The 20,952-nt window shown below is 37.7% G+C and overlaps 1 protein-coding gene across 6 annotated transcripts in view; it reads left to right on the top strand.

Moving 5' to 3' along the window:
- Positions 1 to 20,952, top strand: part of COL25A1 (collagen type XXV alpha 1 chain) — a 499,684-nt gene that overhangs the window by 112,075 nt on the left and 366,657 nt on the right. The window lies entirely within an intron of this gene.

Genomic DNA, 20,952 nt, shown 5'->3' with positions numbered 1-20,952 from the left:
TCTTATCTCTGGTATCAGTGTGTTAATTCCTCTAGCATAGAGATTGAATCTTGTGTTTCTCCACAGTGCTTTCATACACTTTGTAAAATAGAAACTCACATTTATGAGGTACTAGTTGCCTTTTCTGTGCTATCTTACTTAGAGATTCAATAATTTGTGACATAAATTTTAAAAAACAGAGTATTGCTATATATATAAGTGCTTCTCACAGTTCTTATCACTATCAGCATTCAATAAAGGATTTCAACTATAATCACTATTTTTGGGGCAATAAATATTGGGTCTATTAACCTAAAATGTATAGCTCCTCTTAGGGCCGAATGCACTCCTTATGGAAAACAGGAGAGTCCTCAAAGCTGATGGTGGTTGGCCGAGGTGAAAGGCTTTCAGGGAACGTGGCTGGAAACAGTGGGCTGCTAAGCCCTCAATCTTTTGAGCAGCTGCCAAGCTCCCTGTGTTTCACCCTCTCTTGTGGGCGACAAGTACCAAATCTGTATGGCACACAAGGGTATGAAAATGAGTTTGGGGTTCCTGGCCTCAGCTGCTTGAATTTGTCACCCTGGTCAAATAGCACAAATTCCCTCCTCTCTTGTGCATTGTCCTTCTTGATTTCCCACAAGAACGTATTTTTCCTAACCTGACAGGCAAATACATAATTTATTTCATCACTGAATTTACTACGAAACTAATTGTTTTCCCAATGTGTGGAACCAGTGTAAACAAAACCAAGAAGCATGGTTTGTGGCTTATTTAAAATCCTGCTTTCTGTGTACTATTCTAGGAAGCTGTTTGCTTCGGAATAGTGATCTGGTATGTATTAGCAACCTTGCAGGAAAATGCTGAAGCAATTTGCCATCTTCCCTTAAAAGTAACATGACTATAGACCAGAAGAGTGATAGGCTTTATGCCACAGATCTAAAATAATTTCAGACCTCATAAAGTAAAGCCATTCTCAAAGTCTTATTTTAGATGATCATTTTCCCTCCTTATGTGAAACAGCAGGTGAAAAGATGCCACTCTGTACTTCTGAATGTCAGTTTTGATGAGTGTCCCCACGTTTGCTAGTTAGCTATAAAATCCACAGGCCTATATAGAGAGGAGATATGGATTATGATATAATAATGAAATTGCAAGCTTTAGAATATTTAGCCTCTTCTGTGTAACTGATCAGTTCTTATTGCATCCATCCACTCCATATTTTCTTCAAGAAGAAATTACATCAGTGATCAGGCAGTTTCAGGCCTGTAAAAACTTCATTACATAAAATGTTTCCATTATATCCATTCATACTTTCTCTTAGATGCTGACCAACCTACTGTCTTATTTTACAACCTCAATCTCTCACCTGCTCCTGCCAAAGTTGCATTGTTTACGTTCCAGAAAGAGGCAATGATCCCCACAATGGGATTGCATAGGAGTGTGGATATATGTTTGCCACCTATTTGTCTTTCCTCCCTTTCACCCTCTCCTTCCCTCCCTTCTTCCCTCCTTCCTTCCTCAGTCTGAATGTTTTGTAAATATTTTCCTTATTCTTGTGATTAAAATATTTGTCAATATGTTTCTGGGCATTGGTTTCTTAAATTTTGCTTAAAATGTGATGAGCCCATCTCATTTGTATATCCATGACTTTTTTCAGTCTAGGAAAGTTATTCTTTGATTATGTCTTCTATTATTGTTTTCATTCCAATTACTTTGGAATAAATACCAAAATAATAGGCTGGCTCTGCATTCTTTGGTCTACAAACATATTATCTTCTCTCATTTAATTTTCATCTGCTTGATTGGTTCTGCATTTTTAGAGAACATATCATACTTTTCTTTCATATCACTGATTATATTTTCTTAAACATATATTTCACTCTTTATTGCCTCTCCTCATTTATTTCTATCTCGGCTTTGTTAGTTTTTTTAAAACATAAAATTGTAAATTAATATTTGGAAACATACCACAAATGAAAGGAAAGGCATAGGACAAATATTTGCTGGGGAAAAAATCCCACCAATAGTAAAAGTTGTTAAACTTAATGTAAAAAAGCTCTTTCAATTAAAAAGAATATCAGTGGCTTAAGAGGCAAAAATGGCAGAGACAATTACAAGTTATTCAGAGAAGACAAAAAAATAGATAAATACAGGAAAAGTGCTTGACCTAATTAGTAAAATTTTTAAATAAACATTAATACTTTGAAATATGGAGTATTAAGATAAAAAGTAGATACAGTGCTGAGGTGGACTTTGTGAAATGGATAATCACAAATATTGCTGATACGAGCACAAACTTCAACAAACGTTCTTGAAACCCACTTGTTGATATGAGTGAAAAATCTTTTTTTTTTTTTTTTTTTTTTTTGAGATGGAGTCTCTCTCTGTCACCCAGCCTGGAGTGCAGTGGCGTGATCTCGGCTCACTACATGCTCTGCCTCCTGGGTTCATGCCATTCTCCTGCCTCAGCCTCCCGAGTAGCTGGGATTACAGGTGCATGCCAGCACACTTAGCTAATTTTTGTGTTTTTAGTAGAGACAGGGTTTCACCATGTTGGCCAGGCTGGTCTCGAACTCCTGACCTCAAGTGATCAACCTGTCTTGGGCTCCCAAAGTGCTGGAATTACAGGTGACAGCCACCATGCCCACCCAGCCAGAAAAATCTTAAATAGGAGAAAATTCATTGACACATCAATCTTATTTGTGGGAATATATCTTAAAGAAATAATCGAAGATGTTATGAAAATTGTAAGCACAAAGGTACCCAGTATGATTTAAAATTGGAAAATATAAAAACCTAAATACCCAACAGTAAGAGAATTATACATGATAGAATACACATGATGAAATATTATCCATCTTTTTAAAAATCCTGTTTTAAAAGAAAATGTAATGGTTTGAAGAAAACATTCATTTTAGTGTTAATTGAAAAAATAATTTAAAAAACTGTATGATGTTTATTAACTAAATTACTTCCCCTGCCCCCTACCCCCACCGACACACACATAATCTTCACATATTTAACATTATTACTATTTACTTTATCCCATGGTCTTTTAATCATACTCTGTTTTCTTCTTCTGGATTCCCTTTTCGTGAAAGGCCTGCTGTTTTGCATTCTATGGAGGATTTCCATGGCAGATAATGTTTAGATGTTTCCTCATTCTTCTGATTGACGGTCTCCTTACTTTGTTGGTAGTACTCTTTTCCTTTTACACACTTGATTTTTCTTTACTCAATCTTGAGATAAGAGATAGATCTATAGATGATGATTGCCAGTGGCTTGCCTTTGTCCCCATTCTTGGGACCCCTTTGGTACGATTCCATTCTCAAAGCTACAGTTTCCTGGAAGTTTGACACATGTATCTCTTAGCCCAGTTTTTCACATCTAATAGGCTTTTATCCAGTGTAGCTTAGCTGGAGTGAAATGGTGTCTTCTCTTGTGTTTAATTCCCCCACCCCACGTTTCTCTGATACTCTGAACATATGAAATCATGAAAAAGTGCAAGGTGGAGTGCATTGCTTTCTGAAAGCTTCCTGGGTCTACTCTCAGTTACAGGATCCAGAGCACCACCACGTGTTCCCAGCCTTCTCTTCCCAAACTTTTTGTCCAGTTGTTTGCTTCTAGCTCAGTCTCCTTGGAAGGAGAGTTAGTGAGGAAAGAACTGGATAGGGCATGAGGAGCATCCAGGAGAGGGGTGGCTGACCAGTTGTATATTTGTTGTAGTCCCTGTATGTATGAATCAAAAAGAGATGGTAGGGGAGGAGCATCGGAACATCGGCTCTATAGTCCCACTTTAGAGTTGACATTGCAATTATGATCTCTTATTGTGTTTTTCGATTAGTTTCATTGGCCTTGTAATTAGTGGGAAATTCTTCCATGTTCTTGTCACGGGTTTCCCTTACTCTCACTTTTCATTATTGTGACTTATCTCCTTTTGGAGGGTGCCTTCATAGGTGTTTTTTCAAGAAGTTGGAAAAGCTTGCTTGCTTTAGGGGCTGCTTAACAATATGTAATTTTAAGTAGGAAGAATGAGGAAAGGGTTTTTATTTTAATTTAATTTAATTTTATTTTTCTCTTAAGCCATTTTTCTAAGGTTGATGTACTTTCATTGCTATAGTATGAGAGAAGACATCACATCCTTGTACCTTGGGCAAGGGGAAAGCTGATTTTAGCAAAATTACCACATTTCTCCATTGCAGCCTGCATTACCACATTATAACACTACAATCAAATGAAGCCACCAATCACAGAGGACTGAGAAAAAAATAATTTTTCAAAACTGTCTATTAGCTTCATTTTGAAGCTACAATATGCTACATAAGTATGAATTAATAATACCAAGTTCTGTAGCTTTTATAATGTGCCAGCTACTGTTTTTAGCATTTTGCATTTATTAACTAATTTAATTCTCGTGCCAACCCTATGAGGCAATCTTACAAATGAGGAAACTGAAGCAGAGGGCAGTCAAATAACTTGCCATAGGTTTTATAGGTAAGTGTCAGCTAGGATTTGCAATCAGGCAGTGTGGCTCCATTATCTATGTTTTTTTTTTTTTTTTTTTTGAGACGGAGTCTCGCTCTGTCGCCCAGGCTGGAGTGCAGTGGCGCGATCTTGGCTCACTGCAAGCTCCGCCTCCCGGGTTCACGCCATTCTCCTGCCTCAGCCTCCCGAGTAGCTGGGACTACAGGCGCCCGCTACCACGCCCGGCTAATTTTTTGTATTTTTAGTAGAGACGGGGTTTCACCGTGTTAGCCAGGATGGTCTCGATCTCCTGACCTCGTGATCCACCCGCCTCGGCCTCCCAAAGTGCTGGGATTACAGGCGTGAGCCACCGCGCCCGGCCCATTATCTATGTTTTTAATCATGTTAGACTAGCAAAGGCCAAATGACTGAACATCCATCTTAAAATGCTTAATGAATTATTTCTGAATCTACTTAATTTAAATACATGTAAAGAAACCTGGAGAAGTCTTTGAGAAGAAGAAAAGATGGAAAAGTTAATTATGTGTGTGTGTGTGTGTGTGTGTGTGTGTAGAGAGAGCAAGAGAATACACACACACAAAACACATGACTCTGTGTCACTATTAAAAAAAGGTATACTCACATGACAATAATTTCTATAGATTCTCCTTTCTTTCAAGTATTAATATTTTGAAAATAATTTAAATCATTTGCCTTCTTTTATAGAAAAATAATAACAATAATTACCCCAAATCATACCCCTAAGGGTTGTTCCCTGTAACAATGATCAAATTACATTAGCTCATTATTTATTTTCTCATACCACTTGCTATAGACCATCAATAGTTTGAATTTGTGAGTTAGATGAACACAGTTTTTAGTCCAGTTTTCGGTCACAGAAGAGAGCAAAGCATTTGCTGATGTTGAATGCATGACCTTGGACCTCCTCAGAAACATTCTCTAATCAAATGAACTCCTGGGAGCAGATTATTTACATCTGGAAGGCAAACATTATGTAAATGTTTATTCTTCTCACATTTGTTTAGAGGGACTCAGAATTATCCCCAGGTGGGGAAATCTACATTTTATTGTCTCTTTTTGTAGTGATCCTCTCCCATTTGTCAGGCTATGAAAGGGGACCACTTGAAAGGCAATAGCAGAAGGGCTTCCAATGTCTTCAGTGACCTTTTTGGATTTTCAAGAATTCCTGAAACTGCTAGAACATTCTTAGATTCTCGAGATGCTTTTAAAAAAAGTTGTGTTGGGATGCTTTTATAGGAAGCATACAATAATGTAATTGATGAGGTCGCAAGCAAAATTAACTTTCAAGCTAGAGATCTCTTTTCTGAAACATTACTGTCATTTATATAATTTTTCTTCTAATTTGTTTACATTAAAAATCCAGAGAATACAAATATCTGAGAAAAAGAGAAAAATGGAAAAATATATGCAAAAAAAGATGAGAAAGAAAGATTAGAAGAAGTTTTGTTTTCATGCAGATAGGATATTAGAGTGTTAGAATTGAGATCTCTCAATTTACCAAGAAGAGAGTCGACCAAGAATTGGAGTCGTTTCTCTAAAGCACAGCAGTCAGCACGTGGTCCATGGGAAGGAGATTTCCACGTGCTTCTCTTTCATCTCATTCATTCCCAGCTGGAAGGTCGGAAGAATGACAAAAGGTCCTGGCAAGAGAGATGCCTCATTGCCATTCTTTTCTCATATATTTGGTAGGTTTTAGCAAATGATAGAAAGATTTTAAATTAGTTTGCCCAGGCTGCCACAACGGAATACTTATTTATGTATTATGACTGGGTGGCTTAAACAACAGAAATTTATTTTCTCACAGTTCTGGAGGCTGGAAGTCGTCCAGATCTAGGTCCTGTGGGGTCTCTGAGGAGGCCTGTCTTTCTGGCTTACAGATGTCTGGCTTCTTGCTGTGTGCTCTGGTGATGGAGAGAGGGAGAGAGAGGAAGAAAGGCAGAGAGGGAGATGGAGGAGGAAGTGGGACAGGGAAAGGGAGAGGGAGAGAGAGCACACTCTTATAAGGACACTAATCCTGTTAGATCAGGGCCACACCCTTATGACCTCATTTAACCATAATTACTGCCTTAGAAGCCCTATCTCCAAATACAGCCACACTGGGGGTTAGGGCTTTAGCATTTGAATGGGGAGGGCCCCAATATTCCATCCTTAACAGACTTGTAGTACCTTCTAATTTTAAAGAGGATTGATAGTGCTATAGAAATTCTTTCCAAAAAATAGACAGGAAGGTTTGAATAGCAGAATAAATTTAGCTTAGGAATCAGACAGATCTGAATTTGAACCTGTGGCTCATCTACTGACTGATTATCCATGGAGAAGTTATTTACTCTTCCTGAGTCTTAGTTTTCTCCTTTGTACCATGAGGACAGTAATGCTTCAGCTATTGCATAGAGCACTGAACACAATGTTGTTTATAAGGATAAGTGCTCAATGTATGAAAATGATGATTATTATTATCCCAGAGATTAGGTGTATCCCAAGGACTCAATTTACCTAATCCAAGTAAAACTATCATAAACAAGTATTTCCTCATCCTTGACTGCCTTATGAATAATTTTAGGGGAAGTAAAGCTATGATTATGAAATACATAATTAGGGAAAAAGCAAAGCTAGCCATACTTTTTTTAAGCCTTCAAAAATGCCTTTCTTCAACCTTAACAATATTCTTGACTGCTCACAACACTTTCTTTTCTACACATCTTTGAATTTCAAAAAACAAACCAAGTTATGCTAGTGAAACTTTTCTACTGACTCATCTTGTTCTGGGGGCCCTGGAGGCCAGAATCAGGATCAAGAGATGGGATTCCCCAGGAGAAAGATTTAATCTCTACTAAAACAGGAACTTTGTAATAGTTTGAGCTGTTGAATAAGGAATGAGTTTCCTCACAAGGTGGTGAGTTCCTCATCTCTGAATGGGAGCCACTTGGCAGGAATATTGTGGTAGCATTTCAAGCAATGGACAGGAAACTGCTATACGTGACCTCGGAGAGCTCTTCTGCCCTGAAATTATGTGATTCCAGAATGTCACTTTCAGGAAGTCTCTCCCTTTAGAAAAGGATGTCCAGATGGAAATTACCTCAGTGTCTGGCTTAGGACCTAGAAAATAGAACTCTGATTAACTTGTTCTGGCAGCCCTGGAACTTGAAGTTCTTTCAGACTGTGCCTTAAGTCCTAGGGCTACTGACCATCACTTTGGAGCTAAATATAGTCTAGAAAGTACCATTGTGTATCCGACACTAGGAGCCAGTGCAGCCGGCTTGCGTCTTACCTTGGTGTCTAACACTTCGTTAGGCCCTGGACATGATCCTTTTGTTAGATGCCAGCACAAGCATTTCATTACAGATTCAGGAAATGATGAAGAGATAAATGTTAGAAAGAATGTTTCCAAGGAAGATATTAATGGAGTGTTAATGCATCTTACTCTCTTCCCAGAGCAGAATCCTCTAGAGGGATTTTAGATTTATGGGAGTGAGAGTTCATCTATGCCAACAGAATCTTTACCTTCATTTAGCAACAAAGTAAATATGAATGTTAATTAAAGTGCCTGGTTTAGCACTTCCTTGTAAGCAAAATTCCTTGAAAACTGCTATCTGGAACAAAGCCATATCCTTGCTCAGTCATGGAAACCTAGAGCCAAGAAAACTAATGTATGCTTTTCCTACCTCTGAAATGGAAGACAATAACAACATTGTATTCTCCAAGCTGAAAAATTTTGGACAACAGCATTTTTTTCATGAAGCGGGCCTCAAAGAGAGTTGTGAAAGGACCTTTGAAAGAGTTTCTAGAGCCCAATCTTTTTTTTTTTTTTTTTGAAGTTGGTGTGTGTTTTAAAGGTATAAGTAATATGGGCTTCATAAATATTTTAAGTTTAAACATCAGTTTATTCTTTACCTTTCAACTTGCACACTGGAAATCATGATGCTATTATCAATATTTTAGCTATTATTAAAAGCCAGCCAGGGAAATGCACATATGGGCATATGTGTTGTGCCTCTCTCATAAAGTTTGCATTTAGGTTTATCATTTATTTCTAATGATAAAGAATGCTTTATAGTTGGTAGCATTTTTTCACATTAATCATTTCTAATGTTTTCAAGATGCCCCAGAAATCTGAAATACCTCGTTATAGTTCTTGATCTATACAAAGATAAAATACTGCACTTGCTACATCTACAAATCAATTTAAAAATTACCTCCTAGATTTGAAATCACTTGGAGTATGGGAAGAAGAAAGAGAAAAGCACAGATAAGTCAGGCAAGCTTGTAAAATGAAATAAAAGTCTTTGCATTTTTCTCATGAATCACAAAAGTGCTTGTTGTTTGCTCCTGAGGGTTGAGGTGTGATAATCTATTAAATTGTTGCGTGTTCATCATTTGGTATGGGTCCAAACTTTTTGTCTTCAGTTTTTCTCTTTTTTCATTGTCTTCTCTTTTTTCTCCTTTGTAGATTTTTGGCAGGTGGGTATGGGAGCAAAGCATCAGAGTCTTTGATATTATATCATCAGGATGCTGGTGGAGATGCTGGTTAGGCTAATTTAATTTAAAATTTCCTTTAATATGTTTGTGGACATGGATGGGGTGGGAGGCTTCTCTCTCTGACATTATATTACTGAGGTTAATGTCATATATGGCTAATACATTATAGTTCTAAGGGTTGCATGTAACTAAAGTAACTAGGCTAATCCTAGTTTAAAATATTTCTGATGCCTCGGTAAAAAGATTGGAAGAATAATGAGCAATGAAGTGGGAACAAAAAGGATTTTGATAAAGCAAAGCTGATTCTTTGTGTGTGTGTGTGTGCTATGACCTCTATTGTTCTCAGAAAAGCAGCTTGAAGCTTGAAAGGTTAATAGGAAACCTTTTTTCCCCTTATATTGTAGCATCAAAAGTTCTCAGGCTGCAAGTGTAATTTATCCTAACACCTGCTGGGGTAGACACCAGGGCTCTATATCTGCCTCTAATTCTAATGGTCTTGTGATGTGACCTCAGTCACTTACCCATAAAGCGAGGGAATGTTAAATGTCTGTCATCGCAGTTTTGTTTAATAGGAAGATTATATAAATTTTATGTAGTGCTATCTAAATGAATTTTGTTTTCAGCTCTTACCTGGGCGTTCCTGGCTCTTTAGTACTCTGTTGGAACAGATGTGAGATGTCAAGAGTACCTATTCACCAGAAAATTGCTGAAACCTTTACCATGTTTACTAAATGTTATACTTTTAAACACTTACATATTTTTAAATGAAGGATATCTTATTCAAATACTATTATGTAGCTGATGGGATCAATATAATCATACTGTAGTTTACCCTTTGCCTTCCTTAGTGATGAATAGACTCTCTTGCACATGCTTCCTGCTCTGTTCTTTACACAATTGAAAACAATAACAAACAGCCATGAAAATGGTACAGCGTTGGTGGCAATATAAATTTTGGCATTATGGAAAACAGCCATTGTGGAAAACAGTGTGGAGGTTCCTCAAAAAATTAAGTCAAACTACCACATGATTCAGCAATCCCACTGCTGAGTGTACACCAAAGGAAAGAAAATCACCACCTCGTAAAGATATCTGCATTTCCATGTTCATCTCAGCATTACTTGCAATAGCCAAAATATGGAATCAACTTAAGTGTCTGTCAGTGGATAACCAGATAGGGAAAATGTGGCCTATATACACAATGAGATTCTATTCAGCCTATAAAAAGAGGGAAATTCGGCATTTGTGGCAACATAAATGAACCTGGAAAACATTATGTTAAGTGAAATAATGCAGGCACAGAAAGACAAATACCTTGTGATCTCACTTACATGTCGAATCTGAAAAAGTTGAACTCATAGAAACAGAGAGTAGGATGGTGGTTATCAAGGGCTAGGGGCAGGAGGGGATTGGGGAGATGTTGGTCAAAGGGTATAAAATTTCAGTTAATGGGAGGAAAAGTTCAAGGGATATATTATACAACATGGTGACTATAGCTAATAACAATGTATTACATACCTGAAAATTGCTGAGAGTAGATTTTAAGTGTTCTCATCAAAGCAAAATAAGTATGTGAGGTAATACATTTGTTAATTATTAGCTCAATTTAGCCATTCCATAGTATATTCACATTTCAAAACATCATTTGTACATCAAAACATTTGCATAATTTTTATCTGTCAATTTGAAAAATGTAAAAAGTAATATGGTATATTCTGTTTGGAAATTTAGCTATTGTTCTTTACTTTCAAAAGATACACAGCAATATTTTTAAATATATATAACCATATAATCTGGTATCTTTACATAGAAATTAAATCTGTGTTAATTAATTTCATCTGTATTTCATATGGGCATATGATGTTTTACTGAAATATTAAATTTAATTTCAGGGTAAAATCACATAGTCGCCATTTAGAATAGTGAGTTCTATGGATGGAACTCTGGTCCATGAAGTCCCTGAAGTTGAACGTAAAAGATACGTGTAAGTGAATTTTCAGGGAGATGATCCATAGCTTTTTCAGATCCTCAAAGGAGTCTCCTCCACCCCACCCCAATCATATACATATAAAATTCTAGAACCAGAGGATTAACATAAAGTAGAACGGGCTATCAGAAACTTGGTGGGCTTGTGAAAAGCTTTAAAAATGTGTTTTTAGGAGTGCTGTAATTTAATGACACTGAAGCTCAGTGAGAAAGTGCTTCCTGATGGACAGAGCCCACTTTGCTCAATGCAGACCTCCACAAATGTCTTCATGGAAACTTGCATTGCATAGGTGATATTGGTGTTAGGAATTATGACATTATATATTTGATTCTACCTCTTCTTCAGAAAAAAGATATATCTCTAGAAATGTCACAAATCAAATCATGTTTTAATTATTGTGTTTTATAAATACTAATTAATTAGCCAATGAATATTTAATCTTTTCATTGAAAATGTGAGTAACTTGCAAAAGCTGCTTTTATTTTCTAAAATTGCAGCCCTTTCTGACATTATTTCAATGGAATGTTCCTTCAAGCCTCAAAACTGTAGGTTTGAAGCTTATTTTATAAACTTAATGGAAATCTATAAACTTAATGGATATTATAAATCTTAATATTAATTTTTGGTTTTTAAAAAATATATTTTAATTCTGAAAGCCCTTATATAATCATCATCGTTATCACCACCATCACCATCTGTAACAGGTGCTATTCTAAGTATTTTTTATCCAGTAATTCATTTAATTATTTCAGCAATCCTATGCAGTAGATACAACTTTTAGCCCCATTTTACAGACTAGAAAACAGAAGCAAAGAGAGGTTAGGTAGCTTGTCCAACTCTCTATAATAATATTTAAATGAGTAAATAAATAAATGAATAAACTTTACTATCCTTTAGAGTTTTAAAATAACTAGTTGTCAGAGATAGAGAAATAAAAACCTGAATTTTTATGCATTTAACTTGTTATCTGCACTTCAGAGTCAAAATTATTTCAGTAATCAGCTTTGTGTTTGGAGGCCACTTTGGCAATGTTGCCAAAGGTCTTATGTTATGGTCATTTGTGTGTATTTACTAATTAACTTGACCTCTACAAGCAGTTTATTTACATTTTAATCTTCCTAAATTTCTTCTTCTCCAAATAAACTCTGAGAGCAAGATAATAAACACATGCATTAAAATGAAGGCTTCACTCTAACCAGACGTATTTCCATTTTAACATATTTATGCTTCTAACAACATTGATGTATACTAAAAACATTTTACCCAAACCACATGGTGCTTACTGCACTGAGGCATCTATTTGACAAAAGCCCTAGAACACAATAATTAAAATATGCAAATCTCTTCATAATAGGCTGATTTTACAGTCTTTGCTCATGGAAAATCCCTATTGATTTCATATGTGAAGCATTTTGTCATTAAGTTTTAATTGTTGATTAAATAACAAGAAACATACACAGAACTGTCTAAACCTCTACTTAAAAATAAAGCAACATTTTGATGAACACTTCTAGTAAGTTTCCAAGTTTCCAAACTGTACAGAAGACCACATTAAGAAAAATACAGCTTCAAGAAGTTCAAGTTTGGTTTTGTGGAAGATCTGAAAAAAGACAGCTTTATAACACAGAAAGTAATCGATAAGACAGGCGTTTAAGTGTTTTGTGACTGGTTATTTCAAATAATAAGATTTTTAAAACAAATTGAGATAGATGATTGTATATTCACATGGCAATTACCTTTCTCTATCCTAACATGCAAGGTTTCTAACAGGGGGTTTGGTTTCTGAAATCCAAAAAAATTGAATGAGGAGCAAGTGTTTAGGATCACGAATGCATATTAGAAGTCTCAGATGACCATGGCGTAACAGGATGGGATGGACATACATAGTTGAACGGTACAGGGCTTTGAAATCAGCAGCTCTGGTGGGAGCTGCCCAAACAGCTGTTGTGTCAGGTGCAGTGGGGGGAGGTGAGGACAGTTAAGGCAGGTTGCAAGGAAGGCTGGGACTCAATAGTGGATGTGCTTCTCTTGCCAGCTTGGAGGCATCTCAGAGATGTTGATTTAATAGAGTGGAACACAGGTGGTGACCGTCACCTTGAAGCTCCTCCTGTCATTGCTGTGCCTCCAGACTAGGAAGTTGAGGATAAGATTTCCTGAATTCATGTCCCTGGTGGCAGATGAAACTTGGAAAAACATTTTAGGACAACTTTTTTTTTTTTCATTTTAAAAATGCTAGTCTAACATTTGTTTAAATGAGTATATTCCTACTTGTTTGAGTGATTAATATTCTACAGTCCTATTGAGGCTTTATGTCACAAAGGCACTTTTATATACACTATTCCATTTGGTTTGAGTCTCAAAATTCATGTGAAGCAGATTGGCTAGGTGATATGAGATCCTTTTTTTTTTTTTTTTTTGGAGATGGAGTCTTGCTCTGTTGCCCAGGCTGGAGTGCAGTGGCGTAATCTCGGCTCACTGCAAGCTCTGCCTCCTGGGTTCACGCCGTTCTCCTGCCTCAGCCTCCTGAGTAGCTGGGACTACAGGCGCCCGCCACCACACCTGGCTAATTTTTTGTTTTGTTTTGTATTTTTAGTAGAGACGGGGTTTCACCATGTTAGCCAGGATAGTCTCAATCTCCTGACCTCACGATCTGCCCGCCTCGGCCTCCCAAAGTGCTGGGATTACAGGCATGAAGCCACCGTGCCTGGCTGAAATCCGTTTTTTAGATGAGAAAACTGAGGCTTACAGAGATCAGATAGTTTGTCCTCAGCCTCATTGTAGCTAACAAATTCAAGGTCAAATGTATACCTAAATTATTTGGCTCCACATTTAGTTCAAGTGCTCTTTCTGTACAAGGCTCCCACTGGATGGAAAAATCTGGCTATTATTATTTTTCTCTTAACTCTCCAATGTTCAGGTTAAAAGGACAATGTTTTAAAAAAGTATGGGCCCATACTTAATAAATGCTTACCCAACATAGTTGAAAACGTTTTTAGCATTTTGATTCTTTAGGCGAAACGTATTTGGCAATTCCCTCTTTTAAGGAATGCTTCAGATGTTTGTTACACCTTATTTGAATGATTGGCATAAGGATGTATATAGGAGGGGCCATAAACTGCCAGAAAAGGAAAAAGAAACTTATTTAAACTTATTTAAGTAGATAACTGAATTAGGGCAAGAAATTAAAGTCAATTCCCCAGAAATGGTATCAGTTTGTACTTAAACCTATTATAATGGACGAAAATAGATATTCTACTCATGTTTAATTCTCTTATTCATTTAGAAGTATTGCATTTGAAACACTTTATCTTCACTGTCTTCCCTCACAAGATTAACATGTCTCTCTGCTCTTTTGCAATATTTATATGGTTAATTTTGCTAACAGGCAGTTTGCAGTCAACTGATGTTTGCTATAGAGGCACCCCTAAACGCAAATTTAACTGGAGCTATAATTACACAATGAATCACATTACCTGGCAATTTATGCTTTCGTTTTAAATTATTCAAAAATGTTTTTGTTGGGAGTCCTGGCACATCCTTATTAGCATGGAGCTGGTCAGCCAGGCTGCATCAATCATGCAGGGAGAATTTGTGTCCTGCCAGGCTTGTCACCTCCTGTTAACTCACAAGATAAACTTGGCCTGGAACTCATCTTGGCTGGGAAGAGTATAGGCTGTATTGATAGCAGATGGTGCCCACTGTATTTGGTCTAAAAGTTCAGCATCAAAATGAAGGAATAGGGTCTGGGGTGGGGGCTGGTTCAAGGAGGAGACCTGTCAGAATAAAAGTTTTGTAGCTCGCTTTTGTCCCTGGAGTAACGCAAGATATTCCATTTTAATGTTTGTTTTTGAGTAGAGCTTTTTACCAACATTCCCCAAATGCAGTGATGGGTGGGTGGTTCTTTATGCTGTTGTTTAGGTTTTGTTTACACTACGTTTTAACTCTCAGCTTACTCTTTGTCAGTCCCCCTCACTCTACAGACAATGAAATTGAGACTCTGAAAGGAGTGTGTCCAATGACGCAACTAGGCAACGACAGATGGGGCTTCTGATCTAGGCCAATACAGACTCTACCATGTTCCATCTTTTTTGTCTTCAGAGACAAGAATATTATTTTCCAATTTAGAAACTTGATTTTGTGTGTTTGCATATTCCTTCCTGCTATTCATTCCTAGACTAGGAAATCCCTCTCAGGTACCCCACCTATATTAGATTCCTAGGGCTTCTGTAACAAATTACCACAAACTCGGTGGCTTAACACAAATTAAATGTATCCTTTCACAATTCTGGAGGCCAGCAGTCTACAGTCAGGGTGTCAGCAGCACCATGTTCCTTCTGAACTCTAGGGGAGATCTGGCCTTGGGTTTTCCAGCTTCTTGTAGCTCCAGGTGATCCTTGGCCTTGTGGAGCTCCTGCCTCTGCCTCTCTCTTCACGTGGCCTTCTCCTCTATGTTCCTCCTCTTCTGTCTGTGTCTTTTCCTTTTATTTTAAAGAAACTTGTCTTTGAATTTGGGACACCTGGTTAATCCAGAATGATCTCATCTTGAGATCTTTCACTTAATTACATCTGCAAAGATCCTTTTTTCAAATCAGGTCATATTCACAGGTACTGGGGACTAGGGCTTGGACATATCTTTTTGGGGACCAGAGTTCTACCCAATATACCACCCTTAGGTTATCTTAACTCATTCAGCACTCTACTCTTTTTCTTGGAACTTTCTCGTTTTCACTTTTTCTTTTCACCCTAATCTGTATTTGCTGAGCCTTTCTAGTTTTTGGGAGAATCATCAATTATCAGTGTTCTTCCTGGATCCTATCCTCCACTCTTTTAAGCCAAGTCTCCTCTCTAGCTTTCTTTTTCTTTTGAGGCAGAGTCTCACTCTGTCACCAGGCTGGAGTGCAGTGGTGCGATCTTGGCTCACTGCAATCTCCACCTCCCGGGTTCAAGCGATTCCCCTGCCTCAGCCTCCTGAGTAGCTGGAACTACAAGTATGCACCACCATGCCTGGTTAATTTTTTGTATTTTAGTAGAGACGGGGTTTCACCATGTTGGCCAGGATGGTCTCGATCTCCTGACCTCGTGATCTGCCCACCTCAGCCTCCCAAAGTGCCCTCTCTAGCTTTTATGTGAGCTCCTTGAGGACAGGGATTGTATAGTTTATCTTTGTAGCATCAATGGGTGGCCCTGGTAGGTGTCCGATAAATGTGTGCTGAATAGATGAATGACGGTATGGCAATTAGAACTTTTTGAACATTTATGGTCTATTATACAATTCTCTAATGCAGTTGTATCAAACAACATTCTTCACTATAAGTTAAGGTTTAACTCTTACTGGAAAAGACATTTGCTAGGTCATAAAGTATAAGCTAAAAATAATTTTAAATGAACTAGAAAATACCAATACCATGGGCCTCATAAAGATGCAGGAAAAAACTTATTAGTTACAACTAGACATCTGTATGTCTTCATTAGACAGGACTTGACCTGTATTTTCAACTCTACTATGGCATTTTGTGTGGCTTAGATGTATCTATTGAATGGCTAAAAGTTCAATAGATATTGAAATATTTTATTCGCTGAACAATTAAAACTATTCCTAAAAATTAAATTTTTGGGAAAGATGGATAAATAAAATCTCATGTTTTATGAATATTTGAGTAAATTGACTTAATGTACCAGTAGAGAAACATTTAATCATGAAAACAGTGAGGGGGAAAAGTAACATGTTTTTAACACATAATCACAATTGCGTTTTATATGAAGAACTCTTATTGGAATGCTGTGTAGTTCCCCAATATTGTGGTTCAGTGGAACAAGATTCCTCAAAACCTATGCTAATGTACACTAGTTAAAGTTGGTTAATAATGATTACTTTGTGGAATATTCATTGAGTGGTATAGATTCATTCTCAGGGCCCCAGTGTTCAAATCAAAATATATTAACTGCATAAAAACGCAGGTTTGGGTTTGGCACAAACTATTTGCTTTGTAATGCTAGAAACTCGATGTCATTTTTTATGACCTTGGCCATGAGTAGAAGCCCCTAGAACCTTCCATACCCTTTTCTGGCAGTAGAGCTAAATACTCAACTGAAATGATGGTCTATAACAGAGGTCCCCAACCTTTTTGGCACCAGGGGCCAGTTTCATGGAAGACAACTTTTACACAGATGGGAGTGGGTGGGCAATGGTTTGGGCACGAAACTATTCCACCTCAGATCACCAGGCATTAGTTAGGTTCTTATAAGGAGTGCACAACCTAGATCTCTCACAAGCGCAGTTCACAATAGGGTTCATGTTCCTATGAGAATCTACTACCACTGCTGATCTGACAGAAGGCAGAGCTCAGGCGGTAATGCTCACTCACCTGCTGCTTGCTTCCTGCTGCGAGGCCCAGTTCCTAACAGGCCATGGACCAGTAGTAGTCTGCAGCCTTGGCTTTGAGGACCCCTAGTCTATAAGAACAAAAGGTGAGTGTTTAATTTTGCATTCAATAGTCAATAAAGTTGCTGTTTTAATTGCCTTCCTTTTACCCCACTGATGAAGGAGAGATTCCTGCCCTGGAGTTCTGGGGATGGTGGAACACAAAATAACGCAACATGGGACAGGTGATATTGACAGCAGTTTCCTAGTCACTTATTCTCATGGCTGGGGGAGGAGGACTCCACATGCCCTGCAGTGCCACAGAGGGGTTGCACCCAGGAGCAATGTCAATGAGCAAAGGCTGTGAGAGGCAGGCTTCATAGTGTCAAGAGGGTGGAGTACTCCCTGGTTCCTGTGGGAGGATGTGATTGGCTTGCTTGAAACATTCTGTGGATTGGTGGGGAACTGAAACGTGCTACTCAGGAATAAGCAGGAGCTGTGTCCGGTCCCTGTGATAAAAAGGGATGTTTAGCTAGGGGACTTTATCTGTCAGGACAGAATGGGGAGGGCGAGCTTCAGTTTGGCCATTTGAGGCCCTCCTGATTTCACCACATGTCAAGGCAACATTTACAATAGGGCTTTATTTTAGGCCTTACACCACAGTTGCTACTTGTATTCACAGACTTTTAATGTTTTTAGGTATAAAACTGAATTCATTTCTCATAAATATCAGAGATTCTGAAGGTGATAAATTTTTACTTGTAGTCTATGGACAGAATTTAGAAAGCAGCCTTAAGGTTATGGTTTCCATGGGCTAGCACCTCTCTCAGTATTTAGCTTTTAATACTCATACAATTAAAAAATATAGACATATAGATTGAGCATCCCAAATCTAAAAATCCAAAATCTGAAGTGCTCTAAAATCCAAAATGTTTTGAGTGCTGCCATGATGATGCTCAAAGGAAATACTCATTGGAGTATTTCAGATTTTGGAGTTTTGAATCTGGGATGCTTAACCGGTAAGTATAATGCAAATATTCTCAAATCCAAAAGAAAAAATAAATACAAATCCTCACCGATGGTCTCAAGCATTTTGGATAAGATAATACTCAACCTGTACTGAATATATAAGAATTATATTTGACAATAATTATGTTTTTGAGTTTATGAATGATTTATTTTAAACTGAATATAATTATTGACATATAACAAATTGAGTTCTTATTCTGTGAGAATTTCTGTAATTAAATTTCTTTTACACTAGTATTATTGCCAGTTCAGATTTGCCATTTGGCGGCTCATAGAAAAGCAATACTCATAGAGAAGCTCATAGAAAAGTAATCAATTTCATATTAAAAAAAGAGTATAACTTTGCATATTCTTATATACCATAAAATTTTATGCTTCTTTAATGCAATGCAATTTAATATACTCAAAATAAGATTTCCCATAATATATCAGTCAGGAATCTAACTGAAGGTCATTTAATTCATCAGGAAATATCTTGGACATCAGAATTCCTTGACCTGTGATCCAAGCACTTTGGGAGGCTGAGGCTGGAGCATTGTTTGAGCCCAGGTGTTTGAGACCAGCCTGGACAATATAGTGAGACCTCATCTCTACTATTATTTTTTTTTAATTAGCTGGATGTGGTGGTGTGTGCCTGTAGTCCTAGCTATTCAGGGGTCTGAAAGGGGAGGATCACGTGAGCCCAGGAGTTCAAGGTTGCAGTGAGTTATGATTGCACCACTGGACTCCAGCCTGCATGACAGAGTGAGACCCTGTCTCTCACACACACAAAACCCTCACACCTTAAAGTATGGTTTCTATAATGTCCAATTGTAAGAAGTACCCTGGCAACTTCTAATGGTACTTTTCTAAAGATCAAACTTCTTTGCATTGCAAGCTACTAGATAGAATGTCATCAATCCTAAGATGTTTGAAATGCTTAAAGATGACATTTTAAGTAGTATTTGTATAACATCTCAAGTTTGTTGACCAGCCAATCATGTTACTGCATACCCCATGATGAATCTTCCATTATGTGGATTTGATTTGTTTTCCCATTCAACTTAGATAAAGTGAAGGCTTGACAGAAGGAGGAGTGGCTGTTTTAAAGGCACACAGAACATTGTATTGCTACTCTCAGGCTTAAGAGGTTTTAGGATGCCGTTTATTCAACTGAATTGCATTACAGAAACTTTCAAATTTTGGCCTCAGAGAGGGATTTCAGATTTTAGCGTCCTAACAGGACAAAAGAGAGTTCAGTCATTACAGAATTGTAATGGTTTGTGGCAAAGTGGTATAATCAAGATGGATTATAATCAAGATGGATTATCGTCCTACAGGCAGGACACTTAGACCCACAGGAGGCAAGAAGGATCGGATTGTGGTCAGGACATGGATTTGTAGAAAGGCTTAAATCAATTAAATTCATCTTCAGGTCCCAACTTAGACATTACCGCCTCAGGGATGCCTTTTCTGCCTCCCACTCCCACCCCTTGGGATTCTCTTCTTGACAAATACCTTATTCTTCCTCGATTATATCTTATTGCATTTTTTGTATCTGCTTGGTTAAATATCTGTTTCTCCTGCTTGGCAGTGCACTTTGTAAGGGCAAAGACTGTAACTGCATTATTTATTTTTGTTATCCCCATCTCTTAGCACAGTGCCTGGTGCAATACATATTTTTGAACAGTGGATGGAAGGAGAAGCAAAAAGAGGCTTAAGTAGAAGGAAGTGTTCTCAGTGAGCTCAGTAAGCAAATTGCTCCTACCTCATCTCAGGCTTCCAGAGCTGATGGTTCAGGTGGCCCTGCAGGACATATACACCTTAAAATGCCTGGAACAATTGTATCAGGTCCTAACCCCTTGAAGGGGCAACACTTAATTAAATTTTCTCATTAGGCCTTATTCCCTGGGATATCTCTGTCTCTGTGTCAGCACAAAGACCCATATTCTCTGTGGAGACTAGTCTTTAAACAAAGGCCTGGACTTCACATCAGTGATACCTTAGGGAGCACAGTCAAGGGACTAGAGGGCTCATGCGAGAAGTGTCCTGGATATTCATCATCTGTAGAAAACGGATTATCTTATTTGCATGCATTTCAAGGTGTGTGGCCGTCATTTGTTCTACAAACATATGTTGAACACCAATTACATGGCAGGTGTTACGTCAAAGTAGTGGCTATTCAAAGATGAATAAAATACAGCACTTACCTTGGAAAAGCTCTGAGAAAGACAAATAACTGTGATAGAAGAGTTGTTAATATTTCTCCTCTTATTTTCACTTTTTATTTCACACCATTCACTTTATATTTTGAAAAAATGAAATTAGTCTGTGTCTTAGCTTGAGTTGCTGTAACAAAATGCCATAATCTGGATGGTTTAAGCAACAAACACTTATTGCTTAGCTAGCTAGTTCTTTGGCCTCTTCTTATAAGGGTGCTATTCCCATTCATGTGAATTCCACCCTCATGACCTAATTATCTCTGAAAGGCCCCACCTTCAAATACTATCAAACTGGGATTAGGGTTTCAACATATGGATTTGGGAATATGGGAAGGTGAGTCAGAATTATTCAGTCCATTGCATAGTCTCTTTTACTCAATCTTTATAAGTCAATGAAGTGAGACAAGGAATGA

This window comes from Pan paniscus, chromosome 3, assembly GCF_029289425.2.
Source record: "Pan paniscus chromosome 3, NHGRI_mPanPan1-v2.0_pri, whole genome shotgun sequence".
Lineage (NCBI taxonomy): Eukaryota > Metazoa > Chordata > Mammalia > Primates > Hominidae > Pan > Pan paniscus.
The sequence above is the reverse complement of the archived record's forward strand: the minus strand, read 5'-3'. Positions and strand labels throughout refer to the sequence as shown.